Here is a 9,629-nt window from a genome sequence, read left to right as displayed (position 1 = left end):
CGTGTGTGTGTGTGTGTGTGTGTGTGTGTGTGTGTGTGTGTGTGTGAGAGAGAGAGAGAGAGAGAGAGAGAGAGAGAGAGGGAGAGATAGAGAGCATGAGCCTGGCTGAGTTGAGACCCCTCCCTTCCCCACGGTACAATGAGGCCTTTGTGCCTCCAGCCCCACCTGGAACACAGGGAGGAGCTGACATGGGCCTGGGCTGTGCCAGCCCGCAGCCCCTCTTGGAACAGAACCCAGCGCTCCCAGTGTGTCTCTCTCCTGGCTGAGCTGCCTGGCAAACAGGTTGTGAACAGGGGCTCAAGGGTTCCATACGCAGCAATGTGCTAGAGTGTCTTAGAACTTTGCTATCAGTATTAGACTGCTGGGCTTTGAGGGTCCTTTCTTGGGCAGATTACTTTTCCCCAGAGCGGGGAGAAAGTTCTTATTATAGGAATCACCCGGGCTAAGGCCCGGGGAACATCCCTGCGCATCCCTTAGGGCTGGATTTAATGATCTGATCACAGATGCTGCAGGGACCAGAGCAGGATGCCAACCTGGGTGCCTGGAGCTCAGGTTCTAGCTTGGATCCTACCCTTACTTGCTGTGTGATCTTGGGCAAGTAGCTCTCCTTCTCTGTCCCTTGGGTTCCAGGTCTATGAAACAAAGAAAACTGAGCTTAAGGTCTCAGTCTCCAAGGGCTCTTTCCAGATCTGCTGTACTCAGATTCTAATTTGGTTTGTACTAATTAGGAATCAGAGACAATTTAGATTCAATACATATGATCCTTAGTGAGTAAACAATTGGAAATAATTCCTTTCTTTATGACTTCTCAAAGGCTCATTCATGAGCAATGAGAACCCAAGCTAAAATCAGTAGCTTTTATTTGCAGACAGAGAAATTGCAGATTCTTGGAGCTGCTGGGCATTGCAATTCATTCTTGTATTTTAAAATTTTACATTTATATTTATGGACTGCCATTAGGTAATATGGATCCGTCCTGAAGGCTGATTTTTTGAATTAACTTAACTCATTTTACTTATTAGTTCACACTTATAGCTTGGGTTTAATAAGCATACGGCACAAAAGTCATAAAACAGCCCTTCTCTTTAGCAATATTGTAAAATCAAGACTCTTTTCTGAGTCATCCCACGTTTATTTGCTCATAATTTGCTTCTCTTATGATTTGAGGCCCAGTGACTGCCAATTCCAGCCACTTGTTTGACTTTGAACTTCAGCGTCCTCACTTGCAGTAGGGGGAGGTCACCACTAATTAATAAAAGCAACAAATGCTTACATTGTAGGAAGCAGGTATCCAACAATCACTTACTATGTTGAGTGCTTCTCGTATATTGTCTGGTTGAATCTCACATCTCTTTGAAGCGGTTTTATTTTTTTCACTTTATAGGGGAGGAAACTGAGGCCCAGAGAGGTAAACTGGCATGCCTGAGAGCACACGGTGACAGTGTAGAGCCAGGATGCAAATGCACCATGTCTAAATCCAGTCATCATCCCACCTCTGCGTCCCCTGCCCACAACCTGCCGGTTTCAGTATCCCGCCTACCTCCCCCACCCCTCCAGCATCCCTTTATCCAGCGCTACCATCAGGCCCTGCCCATCCTCCTTCCCTCCTCTCATCATCTGTTTCCACTTGCCTGGGCTCCTTGCTGCTTTTCAGCCACCTGAAGCACACCTCTGCTCTATGACCTTCAGTGGCTCCCCTTTTTCTGTGGACAGAGTTCATCATCCTCGGCCCAGGATTCAAGGACCTTAATCATCCAGCCCCTTCCGATTTAATTTCCCATTCTATCCCTACAGGCAGCCTTGCCTCCTGGTCCTGAATACTCACCTCACACTTGGACACCTCTGTGCCTTTGCTCACCCTGGTCCCTTTGTTCACAGTGCCCTCCTCTCATCCCCATACATTCAAATCTGCCTCCTCCTCCAGGAAGCCTTCCCTGGGGCCCAAGCAGGAAGGGGTCCTTCCCTCCCCTGAACTGAAAGCAATGTGATGAGTCCTCCTAAGCCACCTTGAACTATGGAGACAAGGGCATTGTCACTCTTGCCCATAACAGGACCTCCTTTGAAGGCAGAGTTGGTGCCTCTCTCATCCCTGGCACCCCCGGAGGCCCCAGTACACAGCAGGTATTCAGCTAATGCTCACCAAATGAGTGAATGCTCCCATTCCTTGAGGTCTCCAGGAAACAGAACTCCTTGTGTCTTCTCTGTTCAGGGCCAGCCCAATGCAAACCTGGGAAGAGAGTTTGTCCAAGTTCTGTCGACTTCCAACAGCTCTGCCCCGCTCTGTTCCTGCATGTTTCCTTCTGTCTTCCTAGAATGATCACATTCCTTCTTAGTCAGCGACTCGAACGTGAAACCATGAAACCTCTCTCCTCCCATCACAACTTACCTGTCTTGGGCCCTATTTACTCAGCTTACTGCTATATGAATGGCCTTCTGGTTTCTGGTAAATGAAATCCAGCTGTGATGTTAATAGCGCATCATGGTGAAGAAAAGTAGACACGCAGGGGCCGAGCACACTCCGTATCTGAGCCTGAGGACCCTTTGCTTTATAGATGGGAGACTGAGGCCCAGGGGAGGGGCGAGGGGGACTTACGTAAAGGCGTTGGCTGGATTCCCAGTCATGGCTCTCTAGGGAGCTCTACTAATTCCTGGGTTATCTTGGCCACTGGGATTCGAACTACAGCCCTGTCTGTGGGCATGGCACTTTATAGAATGCATGCCTTTTCCCTTAGGTAGTCATCTTAGCAGCTCTGTGAGGGTTCACTGCGGCTCAGAGAGGCCGGTCGCATGCCCTGATCACACAGCCAGTGGGTAGTGGCTGGAGTACAGGTCTGGCTGGTCCCCAGCGGGTGCAAGGTGCACTCACTTGTTGGCTTCCCTGCCCGCTGACAGCAGCCCCGGGTGTATACCAGGCTCTGTCTACGGGATCTGTTCCCGGCTGGGACAGGCATCCCGAGGGACCACGCAGGAGACTAAGCCAAGGAAGAGGCCGAGGGCAGGATGTGCTGCTCTCCTGGGCAGCAGTCAGGGGAGTATGGGATCCGCAGACAAGTGATGCAGGCCAGGCCCACACAGCAGGACCATGAGCACGGGCCCAGCTCACAGCCCACAGAGCAGGGCTGCCTGGGCCACCATGGGATGGCCAGGGCCTTCTGCCTGCCCCCTCCCCTGCCCCACTGGCCACTCGGCCACACCCTCCCCATGCGGCATTTCTGGGCCCGGACTCAGGGCGGCAGCGTCATTCAGCAGTGAGCCACCCACATTTACAATGTACCCACGTCCACATGCTAAACTCTCCCACCCCTCCCCCTCAGACGTGGGCGTTGCCCACCCTTGCATATCACGTGAGCTCGTTCGCACGCCTTTATGACACAAACGCTCCTGAATTTCTCTCATGCTCCTTCTACCTTAAACAGTCTAGACAGTGGCACCCCACAGCATCAAGAACTTCTGCTCCTAAGTCGACTACGGGGTTCAAATCCGATCGGTGCTCTTTAACAACCATGTGTCTGCTCAATACTTAACCTTTCTGAGCCTCAGTTTCTCATCAATAAAATGGGAATGCTAGCAGTGTTAGGATTAAATGGGAAAATGCATGGAAAGCACTGACCGCAGGACTCTTCCATCTCATTTCCCAGCTGCCTGTCGGGCAACCTTGGCTCCAGGCGCCACCCCCCACAACTGGGTATCTCTATGCCTTTGCTCACCCGGGCCCCCTGCCCACAGCGCCCAGCTCTTGTCTCCACACACACACATCTGCCCCCTCCTCCAGGAAGCCTTAACGTGCCCGCGGGTGTCATCAGTGCTGGTGGCATAAGGACATTGGAAGAGAAGGAGCTTTACATTGGCATCTCTGCCTGTGAGTTGGGGGATTCAGAGCTGACTCGGAGACGTTGTCGGGACTGATGCTGTATCCGGCGCCCCCTTTCACAGAGGGAGAAACTAAGGCCCCACGAAGGGGAGGTCGTGCCTGAGTGCTCACAGCGAGTTAGTGCCATGTTGGGGCTGGAACCCAGAATGCCCGCCTGCGGATCTGTGGGGTTCAATGCTGCCACCTCCTCCTAGGAGACGAACCACCCCCCCACTGCCATGTTAATTGAGGGGGTGGTCTGCTTCTCTCAGCAGGTTTGAGGGAGCGTGGGCTGGGGTGGAAATGAAAGGTGGAAGCTGGGCGTCCCCCTGGTGAGCTTCTTCATCAGCCGTATGTGTGAAGAGGAGGCCCAGAGAGGCTGAGACACATCTATCATCCGGACAGGGGCCGAAGCAGGGGGCACAGGCAGCCATGGTGAGCCCAGGAGAAAGGCACAGCTCCATAGCGTGCCGCGAGAAGAACGGTCTCCATTGTCACCTCTTTCCTGCAGCCAGTTATTTATTTCTTCATCATACCCTTATTGGGAAAAGCTGAGAACGCCACGCCTCCCGGGGACTTCGCCCCCCACCTTCCACCCCTCCCCAGTTCTCATGCACTGGCTGCCATCTGGTGACATTAGCTCACCAGCTTGCAGGGTGCTAATGACATTTCCATTTTGCTGGCTGGTGAAATGTGGGCTGGGGTGTGGGGAGCCCGTGGGCAGGTGGGGAGTTGCAGCTGCGGGGAGAGGTAGGTATGCTGGGTTGGGGACCCACCCTGGTGCACGAAGGCAGAGACGGGGATGGACAGCGGGAGCAGCAGGCATGAGTCACTGGTGGCCTTGAGAGAGTTTTGTCTGAAGACTTGCCGAGGGCACAAAGCGGCTCCCCCTGCAGCGCTCACAATACCCTCCCTTGTGTCGCCTCGCTAACGTTTATTGAGCGATTGCTGCGAGCCAAATGCTCTGCTGGGGCTTCACAGACTTAGGAGTGTCATTTTCACTCCCTGCAATCCTCAACGAGAGATGCTATTACTATCCCTGTTTTACAGAGGAGGAGGCTGATGCTGTGAGAGGACACCTGACTTCCCCAGGGTCTCTCTCTCCTGGAAAGAGTTTGCCCCAACAAGTGACCGAGGCCCACCTGCCTCCAAGCCCAGGCTCCCGGCCACCGCGGGCACCACCTCCCATACCTTGTCTGGGCTTGGACGAAGTCAGGAAACAATTCTCCATTCTGGCCTGTGACCAGCATTCACCTGTCAGGCAGGCAGTAGACCCTGTGCCCAGGCTGCTCCAGGGGTGCAAGTCTGTCAACAGCAAAGGAGGGTGTGGCCCTGGAGAGAGCACCTGGCCATGATGAGTCAGGAGGGACCTGGGGTTTAGGCCTCACTCTGACACCAACTTGCTCTGTGACTTGGAGCGAGTCACTGCCCCTCTCTGGGTGTCGGTCTCCTCACTGATAAAATGAGGCCATCGGTCTGGCTGGCTGGAGCATCTCAGGAATGCATTTTCACACGAGGAAGAATCTCTCCACCAATGTGCGTGAACACTCAGAGTTTCCTCCCACTCAGACATATAAAATTTTGTTTCACATCAAAGCAAATCGGGAAACATTTGTCAAGCCTCCCGCTCTGCAAAGGGCACCATGCTAGACACAGTGGGTGTGACACTTGCGTATTTTTATTCAGGACATACACACACAGGCACATACGTATCTTTGTGTCTTGGAATTTTTTGCAGGCAAGTTCAGCTGGGACCTAGACGATGGCTCCCCAGTCCTGATGCCCAAGCCCAGGCTCCTTGCGGCTGCCCCTTCATACCCTCTCCTCAGGGACCGGAGCACATTTCAAAAAAAAAAGATGAGACCTCGGGCAGTGTGAGCGATGGCGTCCCCACCACGAGGCAGTCACAGCTGATTCTGCTTGTCTTGACAGGTGCGCATCTCCTGGACAGCCCCGAGCTTGCAGGGACCAGACCTTCCGACCCCATCATCCAAGCTACGTGAACCCTTTGAATTTGAACTTCTAAAAACGTGGGCACAACCTTTTTCCAGACTTCTCGACGCAGGCTACCCAGGTAAGGGAGCTCAGGTGTTCAGCGCGGGGTTTTATGCTGCTTTTGCTGTTTTTGTTGTTGCTAATAGCAGCCATCAGAGGACACCCTATCCTTCTTTATCACCCTGTCCTGTTTTATTTCCTTCATTAGCAGGAGAACCCAGTGGTTAAGGCTTTCAAGTCCAACAGACCTGGGTTCAAATCCTGAACCTCCAGTTACTAGCTGTGTGACCTTGGGCAGGTTTCTCAACCTTTCAGTGACTCTGCTTCCTCCCCGGTCAAATAAGGAAGCAACAGCACCCACCTCTTGGGTTTGTGGTGAAGATAAAATGACGTAATAGATGATGAGCGCTTAGAACAGGACGCGTAGTAAGCTCGGGGTGCAGTCAGCCTTAGCTGTTACTAATAGTACTCCTGTGTTCATGACAATCCGTAGTTAATTCATCCTCACGTTGATAGGCTGCCTCCTGCACCAGAATGCGGACTCCAGAGGACAGGAGTTTGTCTGTTTTTATTTGCTGAATGAATGAATGAGTGAGTGAAGCTGTTTTACCTACATTATGCAGAATAAAGAAGGGACAGGTTGATTTTTCTCTAAGGAAAATTCTGAGCTAAGGGGATTCTTTGATACAAAAACCTTAGGGGACTAAGTTCCTTTTGTCCGGAGGCTCTAACCATCGCTTGTCTACATGATCCACGATGGCCCATGCCAGTCTCTCCATTCTGGTCAGCAAGAAGGGGGAAATCAGAAAAGGAGAGGGTGCTCCTTCCTTTAAGAGGGTGCATACATCACTTCCTGTGAGGTCCCATGTAGTCATGTGACATGCCTAGCTGCAAGGGAGGCTGGGAGATAGAGTCTTTATTGTGGGGGACCATCTGCCCAATTATAATTCTCTTACGAAGAAAGGAGGGGCAATGGATACTGGGCCACCCTCTGCCTTGTCAGATAAGATGATACCACCACACGTGTTTCATCCTCCCTCCCTTCTTCCTCACCCCCAGTCACCAGTGATCTTTTTACTGCCTCCTTTTTTTTTTTACCTTTTCCAGAATGTCATATAATTGGAATCATTCAGTAGGTAGCCTTTTCAGACTGGCTTCTTTCACTTAGTAATATGCATTTAAAGTTCCTCCAGGTCTTTTCATGGCTTGAAAGCTCATTACTTTTTATTGCTAAATAATGTCCCATTGGATGTCTCACAGTTTTTTTGTCCATTCATCTATAGAAAGAAATCTTGGTTATTTCCAGTTTTGGGTGATTATGAATAAAACTGCTATAAACATTTATGTGCAGGTTTTTGTGTGGACATAAGTTTTCAATCAGTTGGGTAAATATTTAGGAGCATGGGATTGCTGAATTGTATGGTAAGAGTATATTTAGCTGTTTAAGGAACTGCCAAGCTGTCTTCCAAAGTGGCTGTACCATTTTGCATCCGCACCAGCAACAAGTGAGAGTTCCTTTTGTGCCATCTCCTCACCACCAGCTGGTGCTGTAAGTTTTGTAGATTTTTGTCCTTCTGTCAGGTATGTAGTGATATGATCCCCACTTTAAAGTTGAGGATCCTGGGCTTCCCCGGTGGCGCAGTGGTTGAGAGTCCGCCTGCCGATGCAGGGGACACGGGTTCGTGCCCCGGTCTGGGAGGATCCCGCATGCCGCGGAGCGGCTGGGCCCGTGAGCCATGGCCGCTGAGCCTGCGCGTCCGGAGCCTGTGCTCCGCAACGGGAGAGGCCACAGCAGTGAGAGGCCCGCGTACCGCAAAAAAAAAAAAAAGGCTGAGGATCCTGAGACTTAGAAAGGGCAGCTTGCCCCAGGTGATACAGCAGGTAAGAGATCTAGGAACTTTCCCCACCTGCTTGACAACTGAGCCCAGTCACACCCCACAGCCTCTGCCCACAGCAGGTCTCCTTGAGGCCGTGGACCAAAGCCATGGGGTAACTCTTCCCACTGCAAGCTCAGGAGTGACTGGATTGCAGGCCCCTGTTCACTATGTAGTATCTGTTTCTCCCAGCAGAACTGAAGTCCAGTGAGCAGGACAAGGAGGGGTGGGGGCAGAGTGAGTGAATTTGAGCCCAGATTGGAGGGGTCTCACTAGATCAACCAAAACAGAGCCCTAGGTGGGGCCAGACGGCTGGGAAGGCTAGGGTATAGGTGAGCCCAGCTGGCTGCGGGCCTGTACCCAGTCCTTGGGTCTGAGGGGAAGGCTAGGGCTGTTGCCCAGGTCAGAGGAACCAATGACGGGCCAGATGTGAAGGTTGGCTGCAGGGGGAGACAGGGTGAGGGTGGTGGGGTGCGATGGGGTGATGAGAGGCCAGGCAAAGGCTGAACTGAGGTCAGATGCTGCACTGTTTGGAAGCCAGCACTCAACTCAAACCTGATTAAGCAAGAAGACAGGCAATTTATTCGTTTTTTATTGGTTTCCAATATAGTGGCAACTGGGGGCCTGTTTACTGGTGTCCAAGGTTCAGATAATGCCCAGGTCTGTGCCCTCTGCTTCTCTCCTTGTGGGTTTCAGTCCCCAGTAAGCACTCCCCACGTGGCAGTGGGGCAGTGGCCAGCAGCTCCAGACTGACACCCTGCTCATTGCAAATCCAGTGAAAGGAGAGCTGCTTTTTCCCAGGAGTTCCTACAAAAGTCCCAGAGTTGAAGCTTATTTGTTGGCCTTGGGTCACATGACCATCTCTGACCAATCGTTGAGACCAGAAGGAGAGACTATGCTGATTGACCAGACTTGGTCGGTGTTGGGGCGTCTGTGTTTGGGGCTGTGTGTATGGGTGGCAGGATTCAACCTCAAAGTGTGAGAGGGCTGGTACCCCAGAGGGAAAACCAGGTGCTATTTTCAGAAGAAGGAGGAAGGAATGCTGAGCAGACAAAACAACAGCTGCTCCATATCGGAGCCACGGCAGGGGGTGAGGGGGCTGATTTGTCCTGAACGGGTCCTTCCTGTGGCTTACAGCACAGGGATAGCCTCTCTCTGACAGGTGCACCTCAGTTTCAGTGGATCTGGTATCTGAAAGCCTGATTTACACACACACACACACACACACACACACACACACACACGATGTATCTGCAGGCGATGCTCCACTTTCCAAAAGCATTGCCCCAGGAAGTCCTTCCCGTAGTGAGTCCTCGTGTTCCCCTAGTGGCCACGCCACTATTTCAGTCACTGCTTATCTGGCCGCTTTGGGCTGTCCTTCACTTGCTGGGAGGGCCTTTTGCTTTCTTTACACCCCACCCTCACCCCCACTCCCTCATCGCTGGGGAAAGTTCCTTGAGCCACTTTAGCACTTATTTGCCCTAAATGGCCTCCCTGAAGACCCAGCCTCCCCTCAGCCACCACCTTCCTGGGGCCTCTCCGAGGGAAGGAGAAGGAGAGGAGGCCGTCACTGGTCAAGCAGGAGCGGCCCCAAGAGTCCGCTGGTTTGCAGGCCAGCCTCACAGCCCCAGCTGACACCCGCCGGGAAAGCTCTGTTATGCATCTAGGGTGCGGTGTATGATTTCATTTGCAAAAAGATTTTGCTTTGCAGGAAAAAAATGGAAAAGCACAGTGCATGATGCTGCGTCCCAGGCGACTGTAGCCACGTGCTTTCGAAGATCTGTCCTTTGTTGATTTCGGTCAACTACAAACCTCCTGGCCCTGCACCCATGTCTCTCTAGCCTGCGAATTCTGCAGCTCTGACTCAGCATGTAGACCAATTCAGCGTTGAGCACCACCCTGCCTTATAT

At 52.2% G+C, this 9,629-nt stretch overlaps 1 protein-coding gene across 2 annotated transcripts in view; it reads left to right on the top strand.

Annotated features, from left to right (window-relative positions):
* Positions 1-9,629, top strand: part of TSPAN18 (tetraspanin 18) — a 181,888-nt gene that overhangs the window by 114,195 nt on the left and 58,064 nt on the right. For both annotated transcript variants that reach the window (XM_024749096.1, XM_024749095.1), the window contains exon 3: positions 5,783-5,924. The gene's annotated coding sequence lies outside the window, so the exon portion shown is untranslated. The remainder of the gene's footprint in view (positions 1-5,782; positions 5,925-9,629) is intronic.

The sequence above is a fragment of the Neophocaena asiaeorientalis genome, unplaced genomic scaffold, assembly GCF_003031525.2.
Source record: "Neophocaena asiaeorientalis asiaeorientalis breed wild unplaced genomic scaffold, Neophocaena_asiaeorientalis_V1.1 scaffold43, whole genome shotgun sequence".
NCBI lineage: Eukaryota > Metazoa > Chordata > Mammalia > Artiodactyla > Phocoenidae > Neophocaena > Neophocaena asiaeorientalis.
The sequence above is the reverse complement of the archived record's forward strand: the minus strand, read 5'-3'. Positions and strand labels throughout refer to the sequence as shown.